We start from the raw sequence: 27,446 nt of genomic DNA, 5'->3' as shown, positions 1-27,446 counted from the left end.
ACCCCCCTGGGGAGGAGGGAGGAGGACAGAGCAGGCCCCCTGGGGAGGAGGGGGAGGACAGAGCAGGCCCCCTGGGGAGGAGGGGGAGGACAGAGCAGGCCCCCTGGGGAGGAGGGGGAGGACAGAGCAGGCCCCCTTAGGAGGAGGGGGAGGACAGAGCAGGCCCCCTTAGGAGGAGGGGGGAGGACAGAGCAGGCCCCCTGGGGAGGAGGGAGGAGGACAGAGCAGGCCCCCTGGGGAGGAGGGGGAGGACAGAGCAGACCCCCCTGGGGAGGAGGGAGGAGGACAGAGCAGGCCCCCTGGGGAGGAGGGGGAGGACAGAGCAGGCCCCCTGGGGAGGAGGGGGAGGACAGAGCAGGCCCCCTGGGGAGGAGGGGGAGGACAGAGCAGGCCCCCTGGGGAGGAGGGGGAGGACAGAGCAGGCCCCCTGGGGAGGAGGGGGAGGACAGAGCAGACCCCCCTGGGGAGGAGGGAGGAGGACAAAGCAGGCCCCCTGGGGAGGAGGGGGAGGACAGAGCAGGCCCCCTGGGGAGGAGGGAGGAGGACAGAGCAGGCCCCCTGGGGAGGAGGGGGAGGACAGAGCAGACCCCCCTGGGGAGGAGGGGGAGGACAGAGCAGGCCCCCTGGGGAGGAGGGGGAGGACAGAGCAGGCCCCCTGGGGAGGAGGGGGAGGACAGAGCAGGCCCCCTGGGGAGGAGGGAGGAGGACAGAGCAGGCCCCCTGGGGAAGAGGGGGAGGACAGAGCAGGCCCCTTGTGGGGAGCAGCTGGTGCTGGTCAGGACTGGCGTCTGCCCACTTGGAAGCATGTTGTCTTGGGTGTCTCTGGCCATCTAGACTTGGGGAGTAGCCATGTCAGTGGCTGTTTTCCAGGGGTCGCGGATGGTGCTTGGTATACCTGGGGATAGAGGTCTGTGGCGCACATGAACCAGATCCCACCGTTGACCCAGGGTCTGTGCCCGGTGGTCTTTCTGTTTCCTCTTGGAAGAGGGTGAGGAGGGTGGGCAGGGTCTGGTTTGATTCCTTTCTCGGTTGCAGGATCTATAACCTTTACATGTGTATTGACAGCGGGGGTTGGGGTGGGGGTGGTCCTGATTCTTTGCTTGCTGTGGTGCCTGCTGAAGAGAAACTCATTTCTTTCCAAGTTTTGTCCTGGACTCTGTATTTCAGCCACAGTAGAGGGCAGCGGCCAGGCTGGCTCCTGCCCTTCCTCTCCTTGCCAACGGCGCCTCACTGCTCTGAGACCCTGCAGGCGCCTGGCTTCCCTGAAATTCCTCCTCTGTTGCTGGACCCAGCAAGGGAGGCCCAGTGCTCCTCACAGAGGTGTTTGCACTTCAAAGACTGAAATCCAAGTCACTCCTTCTACATCTGTCCGTCCGTCCGGGGGCTGTCGGTGGGTGTTGGGCAGCTCCCGCCTCTGTCCCATTCACCATGAACCTGGCCACATGAGGGAGGTGTACCGAGTGGAGGTCCAGAGGCTGTGGCCGGCAGGGGAGGGAAAGACACACGGCTGTTGGGGTTCCCTGGCCGGGGCGGGGGCAGTAGTAACACAGGAGCCCACCAGCCTCACCTGTGACAATCTGTGTCTGTAGCCTGCACGATTTGTCCAGGAGGGATGAGAGGCATTTAAACAAGCGGGGACTGTGGGGAACGCTGCTAGTCTCACCAGGAGCTGCTCCCATGTCCCTCCTCCCAGGTGATGGCGTCCTGCGTGAGGTGGTCACAGCTGCCTCCTCTGCCCCCCCCCCCACCCCCGCCCTTTGTCTTTGCGGTAGAACCTGGTGTTACATTGCTGATCTGAGGCCATAGTTTAATGGGGTTTTAGTGCAGGTGCAGGGAGGAAAGCTCGAAGCAGAAATAGTTGGACTGCTGGGGGTTCTGGAATGGCGACGGGGATACCTGCGGTCAGGACGCAGTCACACCGGGTGGGCCAAGGGGCTGGACATTCAGGACCCTACAGCCTCAAGGACAAACCCCAGGGCCTGGGGCTTGGTGCCTCTCCCTCCTCCTTCTTCCAGGCTCCCCGTGCCCCCTTCTCACTGCCAGGACGTCCTGACACAGCAGGGCCACAGGCACTGTGGCCAGAGCTGAGGGTCATTTCTGTGATGTCAGCACTCCAGCCAGGTCACTCTTCTAGCTGTGCCCCTAATGTGCAAGGCTCTCTCCCCTCAGGGCATTTGGGTTCTCTGCCTGGGAAACTCCTGTTTCCTCCAACAGGACAATGGCCCACCCACCACACAGGCCCCCTGAGAGCCTCCTGTCTTCTGGGATATCAGGGGCACTTACTGGGGGCCTGGGCTTCATTTGAAGGGTGGGGAGGATGCCCTGGGTGGCTGGTGTGTGGAAGGTGCCCAAGCAAGGGCAGTGCCAAGGGGGTCAGTGTGGCCAGGAATGACGATGCCTAGGGTATGTGCAGGTGAAACACAAGCCCCATGTCTGGGGTCAGGTTCAGGCGGCAGGCGGCCACCCACTGGGCCTCCAGACACACATGTCTGGACTATTCTTGATGGAACTAAAGGCAGGCGGTTTGTTTCCGGCATTTCTCACCTCAGCTAATGTATCCACTTTGTGGCTGTGACCCAGGCAGAACTGTTATATAGTACATTCTTGAGCTAAATAGGGCTGAATTAATGCTTAAAATTCATACCAAGACGTGGTGAACTTGTATGTGGGTGGGTTTGTTTTCATTTGACCAAAATTTGTGCAGTGGGTTCTTTGCTAACTTTTTTGTAAAGGGAAAGCACAGTACCTGTAAATTGGTTTTTTAAAAAATAGATACTTGTCTTGCTTTTGTTTCATAAATCCAGTTGACCCCTGGAGGCTCTCTGAGGCTTGGGGTCAGCGGGCTGCGGCGGTCTTGAGATCTGTCTGCTGAGCTCGCGCTACAGGAGAACCTTGGGAGGAAGTGGAGTAGTGTTCTGTGTCACATCACTGTGGGTAGTGGGGCTGCCGTTTGAAACCCTTGCCCTCTCTTGGGCACCTTAATTTTTTTGTGAAGTCTTTCATCACAGAAGAAATATGTTTGCCCAAGTATGAGTGTTTCTTTTGCTATCAGTGTCACTTTAAAAAACTGCCTTCAGAGCAAATTATCTTTATAGACAATTTGCAGACCAGACTGGTTTCTTTCTCAGCAGCTAGATCTTAAAGGTAGAGGATTTAAAAAAATCCTGTTCTTTAAAACAGGTAGCTCATGTGTTATAAATCTATGAAAATATCCTAAAATTGTAAAGCATTTTGCAGACCTTGTACAAGTTTTTAAATACAGAAATTACAGCTGACCCTTGAACAATGTGGGGGTGAGGGGCGCCGACGACTCACACAGTTGAAAATTCATGTGTCACTTAAGTCAATCCTCTGATTCCCAACCATGGATTGAAAATATGTACATATAATTCTAGTCAAAGAATGTAAAGATTACTTGAGTTTATTGCCTCAAAATATTTTTAAAGCCAGAAACATTTTTCGTCTCTCATGAATGTCAAAGTAAAGCACTTTTATGCCAGTTTGACTGGAGCCACTTTCCACTCACAATGGGATAGATTAATATTTCTCTTAATTTCATGACCCCAGCCCTGTCACTAGTCACCTGGCTCCCTGGGCAGATGTTGTCCAGCCTACCTTTGTGGACTTGTGACGAGGCCTGGGACGCTCTGAAAGTCACCCCTGAGCCAGACTGGGTGTGGCATTCCCACCGAGCCTTGTCAGCACCAGCCGTGGCCGCTGTGCCTCTCCTGTGTCTTTCTCTGAGCCCAACGCTCAGGGAGTTGTCACCAACATCTCTGTGAGGGAGAAAGGTGTGAGAGGTCATTGGGATGGGTGCCTGGGGTCAGGCAGGCCTGTTCTCGCTGGGTCTTCGTTCATTGGTCCTGTCACGTCTGTTGTGTCTCTCGCAGGTCGCCCTCCCGCTATCTCTGGATTACTAGAAGGGGTGGGTTTGGTGGTTCTGGTAGCCGCCTGGCATTGCTGTGTCAGCAGGTGGGTGACTCGAACCTTTGTTGCTGGATTGAGGGGATTTTAGACATGACGTCTGGGACTTGAGTGAGCTTGTGCCCTGCCAGCGTGGGCACAGCACCCCAAGTACAGCGTCCGCCTTTCGACAGGTGTGGCCAGTCCATCTTGCTGAGGACCGAGGCTCACACACACACTCGGTGTGTTGTGACAGTTACCTGTGCCCGCCAGGTTACAGTCCTGCTTCCTGTGGCACTGGACACATCACCAGCCCTCCATCCTGGTGACCAGAGGCGGACACCAGGAACCCATGGTATACAGCACCCATGGGTCAGTGCTCGCTGTCACCGAGCACCGCTGCGTCTCAGGTCCAGGCCCTCCTTGTCTGAGAGCGGTGAGCGCTGCTGTCACTGTGGCGACCTGTGGGGAATGGGTGCAGTGGGGGTCCAGGGCCTGGGAAGCTGAGCCTGCCGTGTCAAGACCCGGCTGAGACTCCCTGCCTGCTGCCCATCCCCTCTTGTTTGCTCACCACCAGGTATGGGTGCCGTGTCCCCACATTGTGCCTCCTTCCAGGCCCTGCAGGGTGACGAGGATGGCCAGCACACCCCGCCCACGCCTCACGGACACCGTGCAGTGGTCCCTGCCAATGCACGGTGGTCAGTTGCCAGCTGGGACAGCAGAGGCACCTTTGCCGGCACCTGCTTCTCACATTGGTTTCTCTCCGCCAGCTGCGCTGCGGCCTCGGGGCCGGGGGGTACGTTGGGTGCGTCATGTCCTCACTCCTCTGCCACCATGTGATGACGCACATTCACTCTCCCTGTTTTCAAGACGACACTGCTGCTCAGGGGTCTTATTTGGCTTACCCAGGGTCCCGCAGGACAGCCCGGGAGAGGGGCTGATTGCCCCTCGTTGGCCTGGAGCCCTGTGGCCCTTGGGGACCTCTGTCCAGGCCTGCGTGATCCTGGGGCTCTGAGGGCCCTGGCCCTTGACAGGACCCCTTCTCCTCCTCACACTGCTCTGAAGCACCTTTCTCCTGGGGTCAGGAGCTCCTTCCCCTGCTCAGCCTGGCAGGGCCCTGCCCTGCTTTCCTGAATGAGTCCACACAGGAGAACAGTCAGGCCCACATCTTGCACAGCCTGTCATTCACAGGGATGAGAATGGGGCCAGCCTGTCCTGCGGTCTGAGCGAGACTCACTGTGGGACCTTGTCCCACTGCTGAAGGGCGCCTTGTCATGGCCGAGTGGGCCCATCTCTGAGGCCCCACCTTCGCTGCACCCTGCGGCCCCCCAGGGTCAGGACAGAAGGCCTTGGCAGCAGAGGTCCCCGTGAGGATGCGGTGGCTGGGCCAGACTGTCCTGAGCAGTGTCCAGACCGTGTCTTCCCTACGGCCAGCGTGGGGCCGGGGAGCCAGCCGGCAGCTGCAGCCCTAGGAGAGGTGAGGTCGCTGGGCCGGGGCTTGACGCTTTAGGGTTTGTTGCCGGAGGCCCAGCATTTCTTCTTTTCTTTCTTTACAGATGGTATGATGTGTTACTTTCTACTAGGGAAATGCAAGAGAATCTACAAACTAGTGGTCACAAGAATGTGTAAAATTCAGTGTGATTTTTGTTCTGAGTGCCTGACATGTGAGATCTCGTTTAACCCCCTGAATAATTGGGGTCACGTACAACTTTCCCCGTTTTACTGATGAGATTGTGTGCAGAGGCTGAGCACCCAGGGCATCCGCCCAGCGTTTCCTTATTACAGTGGTACCTCGGTTTTCGAACGTCTCCATTGACGAACATTTTGGTTTATGAACACTGTAAACCAGGAAGTAAATACTTCGTTTTTTGAACACGACTCAGAAGTCGAACATGTCACACGACCTCTGAGTGCAGGATCCTGAGGCCTAGCGGACGGCTGTTTTTGAATGTTTCAGAGCTCATGGATTATGTTCGAAAACCGAGGTACCACTGTGTTCGTATGGATAGGCTTTCATTTTCCCAGTTCTCACAGCTCAGGTGAGTGGGGTTGAGCTGAGAAAGCAGACAGATATCCTTCAATCCCCCACCGGGAGTGGCTGCCCAAATGATGGGCCACCGTTCTCAAGGACTGGAGGAGTCTGCCTGTCCGTCCTGCTGGTCAGCGAGCCTGCAGAGCCGAGGCTGACTCTGGGCAGGCCCTCCACTGGCCTGGGACGCTCCTGGGTCCTTTCGCTGAGCAGCTGATTCGGGTGCCTGTGGACACGTCATGGCGATTACACGCGGGGCTGGCAGTGTTGGCCACCTTCCTTTCTGGCTGGGATTGCTCCCGTCTCTTGGGTTCTCCATGTTGCGTGCACTCTGGAAGGAAGCAGGTGGAGGCCGTGGGCAGCGACTGACCTGCCACCTGTGAAGTGGCCATGGCGGGACACCAGGGACGGCAGTCCAGGGCTGGTGGCAGGTAGGGTGGGTGTGGGCGGGACCTGTGGGATGCGCTCAAGGCTCTGATGGCGCTGCATACAGAAGCTGGTGCGGCTGCCTGCACGGTCTCCTTTGCAATGTAGTTCTGTGCAACATGGTGCACGGTGTCCAGTGCAGCCCAAGTGTGTGGAAGTCAGAGAACTGGGGGGTGTGGGGGAGCAGGAAAATATACCAGAAACACCAGAGGGCCTACTTGAAAAGGCCTCGCTGGTGTTTAGGGGCCTCATAGAAAGAAACAGTGGCGGGAAAGTGTTGAGCTGTAGACTGGGCTCTGCGTGGGGGTGCTTGTCATCCCTCCAAAATTGGGGTACAGTTTGCATCTGAATGACTAAGTTGAGATTGCCATGAAATGTGCTGGTTTCCTTGTTTTCCAGGTTTTGTAACCGTCCTTTGCATTTTTATTTAGCCAGCATTCTGGAAATTAATCCTGCCTGTGAGTGCCGTTATCCTGAACGCCCAGCTGTGGGTTCTGCGTTGGCGCCTCCCACACTGTCTCGTGGAGGGTGTGCAGAATGGCACTCGCCCTTGCAGGTGGGCTCTGAGCTCTCAGCTGGGTTCACAGCCCTCAGAAGGCAGACAGGTTTTGTTTGGACTTTCCAGAATTCAAAATTATTTGCTAATTACGTCTCAACATCAAAGAATTGGGACACCGCTTAAAAATCTAACTTTTTTCTAGGAAAACAAAAAGTCAGCAGTTGTAGCCATACGGGGCCACATCCCTGAGTGGTAGCAGGGGTCTGCTAGGGCCTGGCGGGGGCAGAATGATGATGATCACTACAGATGTCCACATCCTAATCTCTGGAATCTGTGAATATGTTACTCTACAGGGTAAAGGGATTTTGCAGATGTGCTTAAGGATCTTGAGATGAGGAGGTGATCCTGGGTTATCTGGGTGGGCCCTGAATGCAATAACATGGGTCCTAATGAGGGGAGGGCCGGGACGAGAGAAGATGCTATGCTGCTGGTGTAGCATACCCTCTTAAATTCTGTCAGTGGGGCCTGTGAATTAAACTCACAAATGACAGATTAACAGGGTAAAAAGCATGCAGATTTTAATATTGTCATGTGCACAGGGGCTACCTACAAAAAAAAGTGAAAACCCAAAGTCTTGAGGCTTATATGTCATTTTAACAGACAGGGCAAGAAATTGTGAAGTGACCAAAGGAAAGGGAGTTGGGATCCTGGGGCAGTGATCATGGGAAGGTGATTAGGAAACATGATAAATAAGGGCTGTTTGCTAAGGCTTATTGCACAGACTCATTTCAATGTGTCGCTGGTGCATCTTTACAAAGGGAAACTTATGTCCTGCGTTAGGCAGATTGGGGCAGGGCAGAGAGCTCTTCCTGTGTCTGCGGTTTCTCAATTGCCTTCAGCTCAAATTAATCCTTTCGCCAGGGTGGTGTATCTGGGGTAGTGTGTTCTGATCCTCCTCACTGGCTTGGAAGATGGAGAAAGGGGCCATGATCCAAGGAGTGCAGGTGGCCTCTAGAAGCTGGAAAAAACCAGGGAAAGGGATTCTGCCCTGGAGTCTCCAACGGCTGACTCTTGGATTTTAGCCCCGTGAGTCCCATGTTGGACGCCTGACCTCCAGAACTGTTCAGTAGTAGATTGATGTGTTTTAAGCCACTAAGTTGGTGGTAATGTTTTACAGCAGCCCTAGGAAACCAATGCAGGTCCCTTACGGTGTGGTCTGTGATCAGAGGAGCTTCACAGCCACTCGCAGAGACCAGGTAAATGAGGCCGTTAGCAAGCAGCAAAGACAGGGTACAATCTGGAGTGAAATTGCACCGTGCAAGCTTGTCACACGTCAGTGTGTGTGACAATCACCTGGAGGGCTTGTGCACACTTGCAGGGGCTGTGTGGGGCAAGTGAGCTCACGGAATGCCACTGCTGCTCCTGCTCTGGGATGGCGCTGTGCACGGGTCCTCTGGAGTGGCCGGTGCTGCAGCTCGGGAGATGCTACAGGTCCGCTGGCTCATGCACGACAGGTGGGGTTTAACAACAGGAGGGGGTGCAGGAAGTGTGCCGGGGCTGGACCCTGGCCTCAGCTTCACTGAGAAGGAGCCCCCCTGCCTGCGGCCAGAGCAGGCACATGGTTCGGCCACGCCGGTCAGACCTCGGCCTGGTCCAGCACCCCTTCCTGCCGCAGGAACCTGGCCAAGCATGCTCTGCCCTGGGTGTTCAGGGCTGGGTAAGCGGCCGGAGGCCTGTGTGCACGAGGGAGAACAGCGTGAGCGGGGCTTGCGAGCGCGCCCTCCCCAGGTGCCCAGCTGCAGGAGTGGGGGGGCCCAGCAATGGTCCTGCGCAGAGGCCCGCAGTCTCCCCACTCTGCGGTGCTCAGCGGGTGGCTGGTGTGTCAGGTGCCCAGCCTCCGCCTCCACGTGGGCTGCCCTGTGTTCCTGGTCCCGGCCTTGCCTATAGCGTGCCCTTTCACAAGCCTGCGTGTGTTCTCACCTGAGACACGGTTTAGCTTATGTATGGACTGACTGACCCTTTCATTCAACAAACAGCCCAGGGGGACCTGAGATGGGAGCTCCTTCAATGCCACGGCCCAGGCCTTCGGGCACGTCTTTTCCAGCACATATGTCTCCATGGGTTCGGCATCTCAGCCCCAAGTGGTGCTGGGGTTTCAATAAGCATCTGTGCAGTTGTAGACTAGCTTTGTATCAGTGAGGTGAGCAGGTTTATTTCCCTCCTATATGTTTTGGCTTGTTCTGTAACATTTCCTGAAGGTTATGTGGTCTGTGTATGACACGCACACTACCTCTCTCTACCCGTTCTGTCGGGTTCGTCTGCAGGAGGCTGCCCCCGCCCCGAACTCTGTGAACTTTGTTGGTGGAAGGGCTGTCTCTGTGGTGGATTTGATCTGGTGCTCTCAGCTATGTATAGGGGCGGCGGGGGGGAGTGGTGGGTTAATGAAGGAGCGAGCTTGGTGGAAATCGCTACACTTCTGCCAGAGGTGCTGTTGAGATTGTCCTGTATGTGCTTTTCAGGTAAAAACCACACCAGAAACTTTCCCAGATCCTGCGCTAAGCACAGATCTCTTTCCAATAAGCCATGGGAACCATGGTCCGGTCAGGTCTCCCATCTGTGCGTAAGTCGGGTGTTGGCTCCTACCCATGGTCTCTCCACACTTCTCAGTCAGCTCTCACTTTATTTCTCACACACACACACACACACACACACGTATTCTGGCCAACCTCAGGTCTCTTCTGGACGGCAGCCTGGAGTGTGTGGCCGGGAGGTCTTGCTGGGAAGAGTGAGCCTTAGTCCAGAGGTGTCCTATACCCTCCTGCTAATCTCCCCCTTTCTTGAAGTTTCCCAGAGTCTGGCTCACACTGGAACCATGACCTCTGACCGTGCTCTCCACTTGGCTTCCCCAGAGGCAGCCATGGAGCCGGAGCCATATGGACGCAGGACAGGCCTGACTGGCCATGCAGACAATCAGAATCCACTTTTCAGAAATAGTATTGCGTCTTCTGACCATGGTCTGGGTCATTGTGAAACTCAAACACCTGGACACACAGCAGCTGTGCTGCCATGTGGCAATGCTGTACGTGTTCTCCATTTGCAGAGGGCCACTTGGTGGACTTGACTCTGGCAGAAGGTTCTAGAAGCAGAGCTGGCTACTGGTGCTCCAGTGCTGTCTCAGACACTCCCAGATGCTGCCCGACCCTCCACTTCGCTCCAGGTGCAGGAGAGCTATGCGATCTCTCCTGTCACTCTGTGTCACGTAGAGATGAGCCGTGGAAAGTTCCCCAAATATTGGTGCTTGCCCGTTAGTGGCAGCTCTGTGTGCCTTTGAGTCCCCGAGTGATTGCCCGTTGGCTCCCAGTGCTGGGTGGAGGTGGTAGAGTTGACCGTGCCACCTTGGAGGGATGGCAGGTGGGGGCATCTGAGGTGTGGTGACTGAATGCCACCCTTCCCTGCCGGGATAGAAGAATAACGCATTGTATGGATAGACCCCATTTTACTTACCATTCATCCACCTATAGACACTTGGGTGGCTTCTACCTTGTGGCTGTTGTGAACGCTGCTGCTGTGAACGTGGGTGGACAAGTGTCTGTTTGAGGCCCTGCTTTCGGTTCTTTTGGGCGGATACCTGGAAGTAGAATCAATGGATCACGTGGCAAGTCTGCGTTTCACGTTGTGGGGAACAGCACACTGTTTCCCACGGCGGTGGCGCTGCGCACATTCCCACCAGCCGTGCACGCGGCCTCCAGTTTCTCCACATCCTCGCCAGCACTTGCTCTCCGTTGTTTTGTTAGTAGCCATCCTACGAGTATGAGCTGACTGTGTTTGTGCTTAAAGCCTCAGTTTGGAAACTTGCCTACATTTCTCACGGTTATCAAGCATCATTCTGCAACACTGCATGTCTGTTTTTCTGGGAGCTGCGTACCCTGGGAGGGCGTCTAATGCTGTGTTGGTGGCCAGAAGCTTGAGGAGGTGGAGCAGGTAGAGGGCACAGAGCCGGGTGCCCAGCCCACAGTGTGGCCCTGGCCACGTGACCTCCCACTCGGCGCAGGGTCAGTCCTGGCTCCCCTCTGGCTGTGGGCGCTGCTCCGGGGTGCACTTGCAGGGGTCTGGGGCACGGCATTGATACTCTCAGACCCTTTCAGGTAGAGAAACAGTCAGGCCAGCCCACACTGTGCGGCTTCCCTCTCGCTGTCCATGCCCTCATTGCCCCTGTGTTGCATTCAGCAGTCCCCACATGAGGCAGGTGTGTGGGACCCCAAGGGGCTCGGCCCTCCCCTGCCTCCACTCTTACACAGTTTTGGCCTCCGTGTGTGTGCATGTGTGGTATGTGCATGCATGTGGGTGTGAGCATGGTGTATTGTGTGTCTGTGCATATGCGTGCATCGATGTTCACGTGTGTCCCTGCGATGCATGTGTTCCTGAATGTTTGATGTGCGCGTGGTATGTTGCTGTATGCACATGTGAAGTATGTGTGCACATGTGTGGTGCATTTGCACATCTGTATGTGTGCATATGTTGAGCTTGCATGTCTGGTGTACATGAGCACATGTGTGATGTATTTGTGTATACGTGCATGTTTGTGGTATGTTTGTGTGTGCACACATGATGCTGTGTGCAGTGTGATGTGTTCATGTGATGCACATGTGATATGTGCATGTGTGTGATGGGATTGTGTGTGTGTAATACCCTTTTGTATCTGTACCTGCTAGCTGAGTGTCTGTCCTCTCGGAAGACCGTCGTGGATCAGCGGGCAGTTTCTTGTGAGCTCTATGGATGGTGTTTTCCATGCCTGGGAGGCAGATCAGGGCTCCCCGGGAACGGACAGAGCCCTGGAAGCTTTCAGGAGATCCGGTAGAGATGGACCTGCTCCCATCATTTCCTGAGGTCCTTCATTCATGTGAGCAGGGATTGAGCTCACCATCTGAACCCTGGCACCAGAATTCCATATAGGAAGGAACTGTCCCTGGGAGAAGAAAGAACTGCAGAGGGAATGTCTGAGCTATGTGCCGTGGGGACCGGACCCCTGGGGAGTTCATGGGCAGGGCAGTGAGGAAGGCTGCCTGGTAAGGGGCACAGAGCCTGGTCTGGCTCTCTTTCTGCCTCGGCCACGGGGAGCGAAACCCAGTGGGGGCAGGACCCATGCACAGGATTCCCTGGCAGCCTCGGTCTCAGGGCTGTACATGGTATGGTTTAGGGTGAGTTTTGCAGTCTTTGCACTTCCAGCTTCACCGGTTGTGCATTATGCTGCTCGGCCCCCATCTGTCTTCCTTTGTTCTATTACTCTTATTATTCCCATTAGGAAACTGCTGGAAGTTTGTCCATGTGCAGGCGTCTTAGTGCTTCAGTACCTCACTGAGGCGCTCTGATTTCGCACCATTAACAGCTTGTTCCCTCAGATCTCGGCTCCCCACTCCCCATGGAGGATCCCATCCTGGCTCCCTGGGTACAGGAAGCACCAGTCCAAGTAATGTGGGCACTGCCCAGTCGGTGATGACTGCACTCTGCTGACACCAGCCCTGGTTCTGTCCTGTTTGCGCAGAGCCCATGGGCCGTTTGCACCTGGGTCCTTGTCTGACCATCCATCAGGGCTTCCTTCCCTTCAGCTACAAGTGTCTTGAGAACGGGCTATGGGGTCTGGTCTGCCGTGCACGGGGCCGCTTGAATGGACTTCGGGTGTCGAGTGGAGGGATGGAGAAACCGAGGCACGGCAGAGGCTGTGCCTGTGCCTGGCTGTCAGGGTGAGCCCCACACCAGCCTCTCTCACTTTATGGACACTAAGGAGTCTTCATCTGTTCAGAGGCTCATACTCCAGGCACTTAAACACTTGGTAATCCAGTGGTACCACATCCAAGATTGGGAAGGGCTGTGAGGCATATTCTCCGAGAGGCAGCATCTCGTTGAGTGCTGACCTGTCCAGTAAGTAAATGTTTCAGAGTTAAAAGAATAAAGTGATTCCTGAGAAAATGCAGGTCTGAGGCAGCTGGCAGCTATGGACACTGCCCCCACTGCCCAGGCGCTGGAGGCAACGAGGGGGCCGAGGGCACAGAGTGTCTGGGGTGGAGGGCAGGCACTGGGGAGGGCAGCGCCGTTCTCCAGGGGTACCTGGTGCACCAGCAGGGGCTGCTCCTGACCTTGGCTTTCATAGGCTGGCTCTGCAACTGACTGACCTACCCACCAACTCTCCACGGCCGTCTGACTCCTGCTCCAGAGCATGGATGTTAGGTTGCTACATGAGTCAGTATTCACATCAGCACCAGCTGTGCTCAGGTGCCTGTGGGTGCAGGTGCCACCCTGCAGGGGGACGTCTTTTAGGACAGGATGTCAGAGTCGGAGGTGCGTTGACAACGTGAATTTCATCAGGTGCCCAGGACAAACTTTTCTCCTCTCAGATCAATTTCTTTGGGGAAAGTCATTGTAGAAAAAGCAAAATGTGAAACTTAACAGAGGCGGTTTGTTACGGCTGTGGCTTTAGTAGGGCCAGACAGCTACTGGACGAGCTAAAGGCTTAGTGACCAAGGCCATTCTGTGGTAGATTTAAATAGTATCACTAACATTAGTAGTTGCCAAGTGGTGTTAGAAACATCCCACACGCTTTCTGAGGCCAGTTCCGTCATACAGCTCAGAGGCCAAGGACAGAGGGGTTGAGACTGGCCCAGGTCACACAGCGGGTAAGGTCCCAGAGCGTGAGCCCAGGTCACACAGCGGGTAAGGGGCCCAGAGCGTGAGCCCAGGTCACACAGCGGGTAAGGGGCCCAGAGCGTGAGCCCAGGTCACACAGCTGGGTCTGCTGTGCAGTCTGATTTGTGTTTCTCTTGGCCTGCCCAGCACTGAGCACTGCTCGAACCTAGCACCCCTCCTCTGCCTCTGACAGGTGGTCACGGCTCCGACGTGCACCTGGCAAGGTCACCTGCAAAAGCAGGTAGTGCCAGGATCCAGGAGTTGATGGGGAGTGCTTGGTGCGTGGAGCATGTGCCACCCATGGCCCTTCCGGGTGTGAGCGTTCCTGACTGGTTTCTTACCTGAGTGAGCTTACACTGAAGTGCTGTTGTATCATCTCCGTCTTGCGTTTCATACTGTAGTATGTTCTTCTGTACTCGTCAGTGAGCATTGAGCTGACGGTGTGTGCTGTGCCGCTCTTGTTTATTTAGCCAGGTCCTCAGGAGCGCACATTTAGAGGATAGGTCGTTACTGTTCAAGCGACGTGCAGATAAGCATTCCTGGGCTGGCATCCTTTCGAACTTGTGGGATAGCTGAGGCCGAGGCAGCAAGCCTAGCAGAGCTCAACAGACTCTTCTGAAAGGGTACCCCGTCTCCGCCCTCACCTGTGAACGGTAACTTTGGTGGGTCCTTTTCTCTGCCTGGGAAGATGTGGTCCATAGGATCTGCTGCTGGACAGGTGTCGGTCCTTTCTCTGGGGGCGGGGGGGCTTTGCTACTGGCGGCAGACACCCCCAGGGAACAGCAGTGTTTTCCCACTGAACATTGAGGAGCCTCTCACCCTGCGACGGTGGGGACCCCAGTGGTGTACGTATATGTGGGGGTGCTGCCCAGTGTGGGGCTCCTCAGCTTTTCTGGGTAGAAGAGAGATGTCCCCCAAGGATCTCTTGGAATGGGGGTCGGGGAGCTGGGGCAGGCTGAGCAAACTGGGCCAGGGCTTCTAGTTCTGGCCTGCAAGTTGAGTGAGTATTGCAAAAAAAATTCCTTCTTGTTCTGAGATTTTTGTGATGTATGTCCTTGCCGCATAATACTCCACCTCTCTGTAGCTTAAATGTTTCTAGAACCTTCTGTCACCTGTAGATGTGTTGGGTGTGGTTGCCATCCCAAGCCTGCAGCCTGTCCTCGGCAGCTGGGTGTGAGCAGCAACCCTGCAGAGACACGGCTCCGTGACCCCTCTGACCACGGTCAGGGTGAAGCCACAACTTTGGAAACCCCCAGACAAGTTTTGTAGTCAGAGGTTTTAATGAGGTTTCATCAGCATTTGTGCTTTTAGACTGTCCCGTTCGGGACAGCTTGACATTGAACAGAAACCTGGAAGGCATGTGCTTCTGAGCATGAAGCTGCTCACTCTTCCTTCACTGTGTGGACTTCAGTTCGTGTGAATTATTGCATTTCATTTGTATGCTTTTTTTTTTTTAAGTTAGCAAGAAACAATGAGTAGTGTGCCCTCTGGACTGGCCGGATTAGAATGGGGAGAGCATCTCCATCCTTTGTAGGGTACCTGCTGGACTCCTCACTAAGAGCAAGTGGGAGATTTTGATAAGAAGCTGCCGTAAGTGAGCCCAGGGAGGCTCAGATGTGGCCCCTGGGTCCAGGTCTCCCACAGAGCGTTCTGGTCCTCAGGAGCTGCAAGGTAGTGCTGGTGGGAGGCCCACATCAGACGCCGGGTTTGGACACTGACCACACTGCTGGCATGGCTTCTGGAAGATGCCAAGCCGTGGTGTTTTCATCTGGGAAGTGGGGATGATGCTGTAACGGCTCTCGGCTCACCGAGTTGCCACAAGAGTTCCTGTGAAGAGTCAGCACATCCCTTGCCATTCGGTGACCTGACTCACTCTTCTTCCTGCCCCACAGGGTGCTGGCTATGGTGATGGGGAGGTCTGCTCTCCCCAGACTCATCTCCCTGGCCTCTCACAGCATGAGCGAGTCTAAGACGAAAGGAACCAGAGGGTGAGGGGTGGCCTGTGAGCAGGGTGGGGGCAGAGTGCTCCTGACGGGTTGGGGGGCACTGCCTCGAGGCCATGTCAGGTGCCTGGTGGGTGACAGTTGTCAGGGAAGGAGCTGGGGCCATCCTGGCTGTGGGTGCTTCCTGGGCCTGAGACAGAGAGACTTGCACCCCTGCACACCCCCTCTCCACCCATCCCCGGGCTGCATGTCAGCTTCCTGACCCAGAGCTCCGAGTGACCGGGTGCAGGACAGGGAGGGGCGGACGGATGTGGGCGGGACGGGCCCAGCCAGCCCAGAGGAGAGCAGCGCTGGCCGCTGACAAGGTCAGACGTAAGGGTGGGCACCCTGCTTCTCCTGATTGCCCCACAGCTGCCGAGTCCTTTTCTGCTCTCGTGGAAGGAAGGCACTTCTTCTCTGGGGGTGCCCACTGCCCCACACCTGGAGGTCAGGCTGGCATGAGTGTTGTCGGGGTCCCAGTGGAGGGTGAGGTCCCACTGCAGGGGAGGATGCATCCCTGTGAAGGTAGAGGTGGAGGCGGAGGGCCCAGTGGGGCTGGGAGCCGTCTGTTCCTCAGTTTCCTCCTGTCTGAAGTGAAGGGGCCGGGGCTGCAGAGGCCCTCAGGACTCGCTGAGTCGATACCTGCGCAGCACTGAGAACCCTGCCTGCGTCTGGGCAGGGGCTCCCTGTCTCCCCTCTGCGGCCACAGGTGTGCCCACACTTGGCCCTCCTCAAGCACTTGTGGACCGGCATGCAGAGGCTCAGATGTCCTTGGCAGGGATGTGACTGGGAATCACTGAGTGGCACTGAGTGTGGAGCCCAGAGGGACACCATGAGGTGGGGGTGGCCCCGTAACTGAGTGTGTGACCGCTAGGCCATAAGGAAGTGCCCTCTCAGGAAATGGTGCCTGCACCACCCCCAGTATCTGTCTGGACCACGTCCTTCCATGTGGGTAGAGGGAAAGCAGAAGTGCCTGGGACAGGCCTAGCTAGCGGCAGGCTGGCAGGCAGGGGAAGGGCCCATCCCCGGGACCAGGGACCCAGGACAAGGACCAGGCTGCATTTGAGGTCAGCCCGCTGCCCACCCATTGTCCCCACAGGGCAGTAGCCCACCTGAGAGATCTGACAGCTCTGCCAGCCAGACCATCGACAGGTGACCATTTGCGCTGAGGAGTTCTCACCCCATGTCCTTGTATGGGAAAGGCAGTTGCTCTCCTTGGGGGCAGGGGTCACAGGGATCCGCTGTACACGAAAGGCCTGCACCTGCATTTCTTGGGGCACCTGGTACTCATGGGAAGGCCCGGGCACCTGGCTTGAGCAGCGGGTTGGTATTGAAAGGGAGTGTCAAAAGAGGAGTGGTGTATGTTTCTGTGATGCCCCTGCTGGCGCTCGGCAGAGAGAGGGTGCCCAGAGCGGGAGGAGCGGGCTGCGCACTGGGGCGGCCCAGGGCCCCACCTGGCGGGGGGCACAGCCAGCTGGTGCTGCTCCAGGTCCAGTGCTGCAGGAAACGAGGCCTCGAAGCTGTGTCGCCTTCAACAGAATGGGGCAGTTTGATGTGGGTACACACACGCCCACGTGTGAAGGATAATTATCCACGTTTCCTCACCTGTCAGAAAGGGTCCTGAAGTGTGGGAAAATGGAGGCCTGTCCTCTGGCTGGCACTGTTCCAGGACCCACATTTGGGGTCCTCTCTGTTCTGTCCCTGAGTCCTTTCTCCACGTCCCTGGTCCCTGGGTGAAGGCACCCAGCGTGCGTGAGGTGACGAGTGTGTGCCTGAGGCCCATCCCGGGCGAGGCACCTGGCGTAACCGTGCTCCGTACAGAGTCAGGCGCCTCTGTGCCATCCTGAGGGGGAGCCACGTTGTTCTGGGCCAAGATGAGTCTTCCACAGGGACAGGTGGGAGGGCGGAGGAGGGCGGAGGAGGCGGCTTAGCTTATCGTGTAAGAATATTCTAGAACATCTTTTAGATTTGAGAGTTGATTTTAGTTCCTGTGACAAATGCGGTTGGCACTCCTGGCTGGAATGGAGACCACTCTGCCTCCATTCCTAACTGGCTCCCAGCAGTGGTCCCCAGCAGGGGGAGCGCCTCCTTGGAGCCAGCCCAAGACAGAATGAGGGCCGCTTAACCCCTCAGCAGGAGTTCTCCCCTTTGGAAGATGATTGGGTGACAGTGAGACACCAGCTGCCTTTTCCATCACACGGGATGGAAGGACAAGGCCCGTGTGGGGCTCTGGGAACATTAGGCTCAGCGCTGGGAGCAGGTCGCAGGTTAACAGGACTCGCAGGTTAACAGGGTCCAGCTAGCAGAGGCTTGTGGAATGTGGGGGCTCTTCCCCATGTGGAGGCTGCAGAGCAAATCCCTGGAATCTGGGTGCGTGGTGACTGCAGGCAGCTCACCATGACGCAGGCTTCCCTTCCGCCGGGGACTGCAGCACAAGCTGCTCCCAGCACCTTCCTACCATGTTGAGCAAGGGGTGTGTGCTTTGGATTTTTCCAATACAGCCGTCTTGCCCCTGGTGACATACCCTCCTGAGACCGGCCTTCCCACTGGCTTCTGTAGCACTGTGGGATCAGGCTGATCGAGGCCCCTGGAAGCCAGGATGACATCATTTTAGGTTGTCCCTTCTTCTGTCACTCCCCAACTCTGGGGAGAAGCTACAGTAGCTTGACCTGCAAGAGTCTGGATGGGGGAGAGCCTCGAGGGCAGATGGATGGGCGGAGTGACTCGGAGCATCCCCTCGAGATTACTCAGTGGGGTGCCTGCGTGGTGATGTGCTTCTGCTGGATATCTGGAAAGAACGATGGACATTCTTGCCACAAACAGGCATGTGGATGGTTGGGCAGTAAGTATCTTAGCAGCAGAGGCACTCGTGGTGCTTCTCAGGTTAGGAAAAGCCAGCACCTCTCTAGGCCTCAGGGAGGAGCGGGAGGGCTGGCAGTGTTTGCTCCCTCCTCTTCTCCGCTCGGTGTGTGAGTGTTGCTCTGTCCTGCTCTGACTGCTCTTGGAAAGCCAGGGCACCCTCCGCAGTAGCTCCTCTGTCCTCTGTTGATGGGTGTGGGCTGGTGTGCTTTGAACATGGTTCAGAGGCAGCAGTCTTGGCTGGAATGTGCTCAGCCAGCACTAGGGGCTGAGCTGGCTTCCTGGAGGTCACCTTGGAGGGTGCGGGCACTCACGTATCAGAAAAGGACTGTGCAGGTAGTATGTGCACAAAAGTGTGAATAGTCCAAAGTCTAAAGTCATGCTGAAGTGGGAATTGGTGGCCTAAGGTGCTGGACTGGTGAACGTTCTTTTTGTCCTGCCGGGAGGAGGGAGGAGACCGGGGGTCTTCATGGCACATTTGCCAGAGCATGTGGATTCTCTCTAATGGCCATGTCCCTGGAGGAAAGCCAGGTTAAAAGGAGAGGTCTCGTGTTGACTCAGGCTGTGCTGACCCGAGCTGGATGACATCCTGTGGTCGAGCTGGCCTGACTCTATAACTCCGCTGCATAGTTTTAAGGAATTACCAAAGATGAAGGCAAAGAGAATGGTATTTTGTGGTTGTGAGATTTAAAAAAGAAATCCTCTCACGGGCCTGGGCTTGTTGAGGCTCCTAGGCCTGTCCCTCCCACTGCGGCTGAGAGGACACTTCATCCCTCTGCAGCTGGGCTGGGTCTGGGGGCCGTGCTAGGGGCAGGAGGAGTCTGGTTCTGCGGAAACCACATGCGCTCACCCCGCCCGCCAGCTGTGAGCACCTGGGGGTGGAGGACGCTGCCACAGGCGCTCCAGAGCGCAGTCCTGAGCTGGCTCCAGATCCCAGGTGCTTCCGGGCAGCTTCTGTGCCGCCTTCACCGCCTGGCAAATGGCAAAGAGAAGGACCACTGTTTCTGAAGTGCCTGCTGTGGGGCCAGGACACCCCTCGTCTCTGTCCTGAGTTCCTGGAGGAGGGGTAGGAGCTGTTCCTGTGGCACCAGGAGCAGCAGCTGGAAGCAGCTTCACAGCAATCTCTAGCCCTGCTTACCCTGCTTACCGTGACGTGCCCCATCCCCAGAGCCACGGACCGTTCCAGAGCCAGGATGTGCTGACAAGTCCTACAGGTGATTGCAAGACCGTGGACGGGGAGTCCCAGCTCTGACCATGGCTCTAGACTGATTCCTGCGTTCTGTGAGTGTGTTTCTCCTTGACAACAGTCTGTAAAACCTGTCTCATTAGGGCTCTGAAGGATCCAGGGGTGCCTAAGAAAACCGTGTCCCCCTCCTCAACACCACCACCACTTGCTTATGTTAGCATGCGGCCGCTAGGGCCGTGAGATTCTGGGCAGACCTTTCCCTGCACTGGGGAGTGCCCCACCTGTGTCACGAAGGCATAGTACCATTGTGTGTGGCTGTGTTAACGTTTTATTTAAGTCCAATTTGTAGCACATGCCTGTGCTTTACAAGTCCTCATTAAACCGTTTCATCCCCAGAGGGGAGCTGCATTGTATCCTCCCCCTGGGAAGGTGGAAGGGCTGAGGCAGTAGCTGGGAGGGTGCAGGGCTGGGGGAGTACCTGGGAGAAGTGCAGGGGCTGAGGGAGTAGCTGGGGGAGGTGGGACGGGAGTGACCTGTTCTAAGGGCAGCTCCAGACCTGAACCCACGCAGGCTGGCCTCAGAGCCCACATCTGGTCAGCACACTTTGCTGCCTCCCCTGTTAGGGGGAGAATAAACACAAACTGAGTTAAAGCATCTCATTGACTTTAGAGAAGTATAGAAAGTGGCTGTGCTCCACGACTTGACTGTGTCTTGTAGCAGACAACGTGAATGCATGTACGCCCTTCCAAAATAGCTCAACTAACTGGAAACACTTAGAAGAAGGTTGACTAAACGTAAGTCATAGAAATTATGTAGGACGTACCCCAGTAGAAGGAAGTGAACCTGTCAGTGATGAGTCAGAGGCCTGAGTCAGTTTCCTGCTCCCTGAGGTATGAAAAAACAGAGCCTTCTCACCGTCTCATGCTGTCCTCTGTGTGCCACCCAGACCTTTGCAAATAGGCTTTGCATTCTAGATAGAAAAGCTTCTCGGTCAGGTTTTGCTGGTGGTTAAAATCAGTCTTTAAAAATGAATTTGAAGTGGAAAATTGGCAATGATCTGAATTCCAACGTTATCAGATGTAATTGGAACATCGCATAGCCATGGAATGATACTTGGGAGCCCTGAACGTACACGGGATGCTGCCACATGAGGATACTCGCAGGGAAGTCAGCACAGTTCACCCAGGGGTCCCTCCTTCCCCTCCTGCGGCCCACAGGTGACAGGTCCTCACTTCCTTCTTGGACTTCCGGATGTCTGTTTTGCTGCCCTGTGGCTACCAGCCTGCCTCTCCCACCCCCCGGGGCACTGTGGGATCATTGCAGCCCCCTCCCCCAGGCCCGTGCACTTGCACATTTCAGCACCAGCACGCGTGGCCCACCCTCCAGAAAGGGTCACGAGTGAACGCTCTCCTCTATTTCAGTTATTGAGAGGGAGGAGGTCTAACAGAATGTCAAAATGACTGGAAATGATGTTAAGTCTGTCTGCTGTTATTAAATACTTCCATTTTGATGAAATCCAGTTAGTAACTTTCAAAAAGGAATCATATTTATAATTATTAATTAACAGTCAAGGTATTTACAGCCTTTTTTTCAATTGTCAGAAATGTGTTTTGTCTAGCCTTTTCTATATTTTCCAAATTTTTCACATTTAATATAACTTACTTTTGATATCAGGTTTAAAATATCTTAGTTAGAAAACCACATGCTTAAGGTAAGCATTCAGATAGTACTAAAAAATACAAATACTAAAAAATGAAATACACTCCTACTCCAGACCAAAGCCACTCTAGACTCGAGTCACTCACTGCCAGCAGGTCTTTGATTAAATTCTGATATAATCAAATAGTGCTTTTGATTAAACTACACACACACACACACACACACACACACACACACACATAAATGGTCATGTACATGTGCCAACACAAATGGGAACATAGTATAACACTATTGAGAACCTTAATTTTTACTGAACTAAGTATCGGACATTCTTTCATTTCAGTGGCTGCTTTAATCTTTTTAACAGCTGCGTAGTATTCCAACCTAGGGATGTGCCACAATTCCTATATAAATAAATGTACATATATACAATATACGTATCTGTGTCTACACACACATACACTCACACACACACAGAATTCTTCTAGGTGTTTCCAGTTTTCCTGTTGAATAGCCTTCGGGCATCTTGAACACGTTGGGGTGTATCCACACTGGTCCCTGGCAGAGAACTGCCGGGACCATCCTCGCAGTTGTTGTTCAGTTGCCCAGTGCATGCGAACTCCCCTGGCCCCTCATCATTGCACTTTATAACCAGCTGTCTCATGGCTGCCCCTCTCAGAGGTGGGAGATGACATCTGGCTATAATGTGCAAACCCACCCCAGACAGGAGAGTGGGGTGGAGTACTCGTTGCTGTTGGCGGGCGGGGGAGGGTTCTGGGCTGGGTGAGGAGGTTGAACGGACGGGGCATGAGGCCTCCTACCCGTCCACAGTGGCAGTGATGGGGGCCTTGTGGTGTGGGGCCTGTGCCAGGGAGAGTGTGGCTGTGGGCCCAAGCTCCCTGTGGGCAGGAGGAGGCTGGGGGAGCCCTGAGACATTTTGCAGAAGGGGACTTAGATGTGCTAGCAGCCAAATCCTGCTTTTCGATCCTAGGGAGTCTTCTTATCAAGGGTTCCCAGGTAGGAAGGCTCATCACTGAGATTTACGTGGTGCTTCCTAGGCGCCAGACACTGCCTTAAGCTCTTTCACATAGGTCACTCATGGAGCGTCATAATAACCAAGTGAGGTAGGCACTCTGATCATGCCCACTTTCTGGATAAGGAAACAGGCACAGAGAGGCCCAGAAACTTCCCCAAGGACACACAGCTGGTAAGTGTAGGTGCCAGGCGTAGAGCCCAGATCACTCTTCATACTCTCACCCATTCCACCTGTGTCTTCTCCACCTGCTAAAGAGGCCACCTGGCTGGTACCGGGGTGAGAGACTTTCGGAACGAGGGGTCACAGCTGCAGATCGTGGGCAAGATGCATGGGAGGCAGAGGCCCATCTCACCATGGCCCTTGGCTGTTGTCATGCGTGGCAGACAGGCCATCAGACATGGTGGTTGGGTCTCCCTGTACTGTGTGGGGACAGGTTGGGGGCAAAGGCCAAGTTTCCTGGGAAATAATTCTCTGATTAATTTCATTCCTTTGTTTTATAGTTGAACCCTTGCATTCTTTTCACGGGCAGTATAAGAAGTTAGGGGATACTTAGTTAAAACTATGTCGTTAGTAATTGTATGAGGAATTTGTATTTTGCATGCTTCAGTGTCGTGATAACTAATTACAGCTTGTAGGTTTTTATCTTGAGAGAGAAGAAAAAATTGCCATGATGAAGGGTACAGACAACTGGGGACTTGGGCCTCTGCGGTTGACTGAGGCCGGAAGTGTGTATTTTTACCCAGAAACCACAGGCTGAAAGATGTTTGGCGGAGGTGAGAGATGGAGACTTGGCTCGGAGGAGAAAACGAGCGTGCTAGGTCCCAGTGCACTGGGTGAGGTTATTAAGCATACAGACACACGCAGAACCCTAACCTGCCGTCATTTGTGTGTTCAGTACCAGGAATTTAAGGTGAATAGGATGTGTGCTTGTCCAACCACAGAACAAGCAGCTCTGGGCTTTTATTTATTGAAGTGACAAAGGCTTATTGAATTTCTGGAAGAGAGTTTTTCGGTTATAATTTTCAGTATTCTTATTGTCTATCTAAACCTCTTATTTGCGTGTGAATCATTCTTTTTCCCATAAGTATTTTCTCCAGTCTCCAGATGGCTGTTGTACCCCCTCCCCCCCACACCTGTTCATTAGGCTTTCACATCACCTGTTAATGGGCTGAGCCAACATCTCCCCCAGAATTAAAGTAGAAGACATTGGTTCCATGTCCTGGGTGGATATGGCCTCTCCAGGACACTTCCTGCTTGCTCAGATGCGAAGTTAATTTTGCTTACAAATTGGCCTTCAGACGCAGCAACGACCCAGAACCAGTCCTTGGGAGCCCAGCCACAGTGGAGCCTCATGAATCCTAAGCATTTTTGCCTCTTACTTTGGGGTCTCATTTGCTAACTCAAGGTGTTTGCTCAGGATTCAGGGGACATGTCAGGCCCTGAGGGGCCCCAGGTGACCCTGGAAATCGTGTGCTGTGAGTGGACGTTTAGCGGTGGGTGCAAGCTGGGTTCCATGCTGTGGGCGTGATCCCACTCCTCGGGCTGTGTGTGGGGGGAAGATGGGTCATTAGCTGTGTTCCCGGGGAGCCCATCCTATTTCTTAGCTGTCTTCAGAGAAATGGCAAGAATTGTATAAGCTCTTAAAGCAAAAGAAAAGAATGCTCCAGCCACAGAAGACACTCAAGTTTGATTCTGAGGTGTAAAGACTATGTTGGGTCATTTGCAGCCGTGGAGGGTCAGCCTCAGCTTGACCCGCTGCTAACCCTGCAAGAACCTTGCATGCTGGTCTCTGGCTTCACCATGCAGATTCTCTTTGTCGAGTGGTTTGTGACCTCACTGGACTCCAGGATCTGTGTTTTGAGCGCTCCCTCCTGTGCTGCGAAGGAGTAACACACACATCACAGAAACTTGCTACACCACTGTGGAAATTCTCTGTTTGGCTTAAAAACAACAATCAAAAGGAAAGAAAAATGGGAATGTTAAACAGGTTCTTCAGGAAATCACTTCTTGTAGATATTTTGTGTGTATCTCTGCGTTTTCTTTCATTGCCTCACACCTTTGGTGTTCAAGGAAGGTGAGTTCCAGAGGAGACACATCTGAAGAAAATTCACTGATCCTTTTTTGATCAATGGCCGTGACCATGGCTTGTATTTAAATGGCTTATTTTGCGGGGGAAGTAGCGGCTGTCGGTAGTAGTTGGGACCAGCTCCTGCATCTGGGTGACTGGCCAACTTGCATTTCCTTTGTTTATGGATGAGCGATCTCACACTCACTCCCTCCTCCCATTTGCACGAGTGCACGAAATGCCACGCTCATCCTGGGTCAGAGAGTCAGCGACCAGAGGATCCAGAAGTTAAAAAAAAGATTATAAGTTCCTTTCCAGTGCCGTTCCAGGCGTGATGCTGAGTTTTTGTGGACAGACAATTGAAATGTTTAAATGTTCTTGTTTTCCATTATTTCCAGAGCAAAGACTCCTGAAGACTTCTTCCTAGAAGCAATTGGCACGTTTCAAGAGGCACAAGATACTGGTAAATCACTTTTTTTTTTTCCTCCATCTATATCCCAGTTTAGCAAAGTTGACACCTTATGAAAGCCCCAGTGGGATTCAGCAGTTTGGTTGTTGGATCCTGCGTGCTCTTGGGGTCAAAGATGTGGACTTCACCGCCGTCCCTAGGGGTGACCTGAGGGGGAGCCCACAGGGCAGTGGGTGCTGGGCATGTGTCGCCTGTTTTTTCTTCCTCCCCCCATTGCCTTTCCCCACCTGGGCTGCTTCCCTGCTCGCTTTGGACTGATGTCCCCTAGTCTGAGCACTGAAATGCTCCGTCTTCTCTTTGGCGGGACGGGGTCATCGGTGAGGTCCAATTTAAAAGGAGCGCTCTCAGTGTCATCGCGCCCTGGATTTGGGTGGTTTTGTGATTCATCTTAATTTTGACCAGTTAGTACATGGTCGACCATGTATTTCCAGTTATAGAGGAAAGGGAAATGCCAGTTTAATTTGTAAAAACAAAAGGAAAGCTCTCATCTCCCCGTCATCCATTTCTGTGACTCACTTGTTGTGAATGGGCCTAGCAAAGGTGTCGCTCTGCTTGTCTCAGCAGTCTTGCCGCCAGCAAGGTCTTAGGTGCTAGTTTGTGCCAGTTTGGTGGGCACTCATAATAATGCAGCTTACCTCGGGGACACTTGGCATTGTGTTTATTGGCTGGTTGCAGACACGCATAGGAGTACATTTTCTGAATAGCCTCGTCTGCTGGGCCAGGCTCTGTGGTTTCTCACTAGTGTGTTAGGTTGCTGCATTAAGAATTGCAAGCCCAGGCATTTATGTTACAAGGATTTTTTTCCCTAGTTTTTTACCCCCTAGATCATTTGTCTTTGGATTTTGATTGCTGAGCCCTTTAATTTACAGGGCTGACGGGGTCCCCGCTGCCCCTGCACCCACCTTGCTTATGCCCTGCTGAATGCATGCCAGTTGTCACTGCTGGTTGATTGGCTGGTATGTGTGTTCCTCACCCCGCTGCCCTCCCCTTTCCAGCTCCCGTCAGCATGCGCATGGCACACACGTGCTGGGCTTTGCATGAGGGAACGAGGTTAAGGCGTGTCAGACATCCTGACTGGCTTGTTTGCCCCTGCAACGTTCATTGCTGGAAGTGAAAGCAGGCATCCTGGGACAGTGTCCTAGATGCTTTTCTGTGGGGTGGGTCCAACTGGACCCAGCTCCAGGGCTCAGCTTGTCCCTGTGCAGCTGGAATGCTGCTGCTGGTGACCTGCTCTAAGTTCTGGGGAAACTGAAGTTGAAACAATGAACTCTTTGTTGGGCATGTGACACAAAGAGCTTCTGAAACCAATCCTGATTGCTGGGGGGACAAGGCCATTTCTGTGAGGTGGTGACATCGGCACCATAGCCAGGCGTTGGGGAGGAGACCAGGGGTAGGGGACGGGACATGAGGTGGGGGAGGGGAGCCTGGGGGTGTAGGGGGCATGCCTGGGGGTAACCTCGGCAGGACATGTCTTGGGGTGGCTGTCTCTCTCTGCTCCCGCTGGGAGGAGAAGGTGTGAGCAGGAGCAAGTCCTCCATTGTACCGGCCACAGGGCCTGGACGGGGCGCAGGGCTTCACCCGTGCTGTCTGGACAAACACTGTAGACAAGAAGCCAGAGCAGATTGCCTCAGCAGTCGTCCACAGCTGTCACCCAGGATCCCCTCTCACAGGTTCCCTGGGGATCCCAGTAAGGCTGTCACCCTGTTGCTGATGGGGGCACTGACACCTGATGTGTGGTGGTGAGTGGCGTCCCCTCTGGGACCCACCCCTACTGCCTCAGACAGCTGGTCCCAAGAAGGGAAGCCAAGGCGTGACGTGGGTGTGACAGACCTCACAGCACCTGTGGCCCACAGTGCCTGCCTTACTGCACCCCAGCTGGCAGTCACCATTCACATCTAAGGATGCGGCACCAGATCAGAATTTTTGTGCTGCAGCAGAGTGTGCCCATACCACACACCCATGTGCACATACATGAATGCACACACATGCAGGGATGTGTACATACATGAATGCACACACATGCATGCAAGTAAGGATGCTTATACGTACACGTATCACGCTTACACAGATGTATGCAAATGCACATATACATATGCACAGAATCTCTGAGGCACACAGGTGCATGCATGCGCAGATGTGTGTGTGCGTGTGACATGCAGATGTGTGTGCGTACAGACGTTTGTGCACACAGTGTCGTGAGCTAGCCCTTACCGTTACAGTTTGCTGGGTGTGCCTGGTTTCTCTGCCACAACCCCCTGGCTTGGTTCAAGGCCCCTGGGGTGGAAAGCTGCCATGTGACAGGCACTGACAAGCCCTGAGTGATGGGCTCAGAGACCCCTCTGGGTTCTGTTCTCCTGTTGTTTAAAGTGGGATCATGCACTGCTCACGAACCAGCACAATTCCTCATAGGTAATGGGAGTGACATGTGTGACCCTGTCACCCTAATGGGCCTCTGTCTCAGGGTGAAAGGCAGCACTTTGCGCAGGGAAGTGAAATGCTGCTCCTGACTCGGCTCCCAGCAAGTTGCCTGAGAAATGCCCCGCAAAGCCAGCAGAATAGGCACTTCATTCTCTTGTTTCCATTTGAATGTGTCAGTGGTGATTCCTGATGGCACACCCCGCAAAGATCATGGAGGCAGTGTTGCTGGAGGAG

General features: G+C 54.5%; 1 protein-coding gene across 7 annotated transcripts in view; it reads left to right on the top strand.

Moving 5' to 3' along the window:
* Positions 1-27,446, top strand: part of LOC109435722 (semaphorin-4D) — a 95,333-nt gene that overhangs the window by 38,874 nt on the left and 29,013 nt on the right. For 5 of the 7 annotated variants that reach the window (XM_074330200.2, XM_074330204.2, XM_074330203.2 and 2 more), the window contains one exon: positions 24,724-24,788. The gene's annotated coding sequence lies outside the window, so the exon portion shown is untranslated. Of the gene's footprint in view, positions 1-15,945; positions 15,968-19,547; positions 19,661-24,723; positions 24,789-27,446 lie in introns of those variants that run through there. The other 2 variants (XM_074330206.2, XM_019713782.3) reach the window with 2 other exon arrangements.

Source organism: Rhinolophus sinicus, chromosome 16 (genome assembly GCF_057876585.1).
Source record: "Rhinolophus sinicus isolate RSI-liver-muscle chromosome 16, RSI-T2T, whole genome shotgun sequence".
Taxonomy (NCBI): domain Eukaryota; kingdom Metazoa; phylum Chordata; class Mammalia; order Chiroptera; family Rhinolophidae; genus Rhinolophus; species Rhinolophus sinicus.
This window is presented reverse-complemented; position numbering and strand designations above follow the sequence as displayed.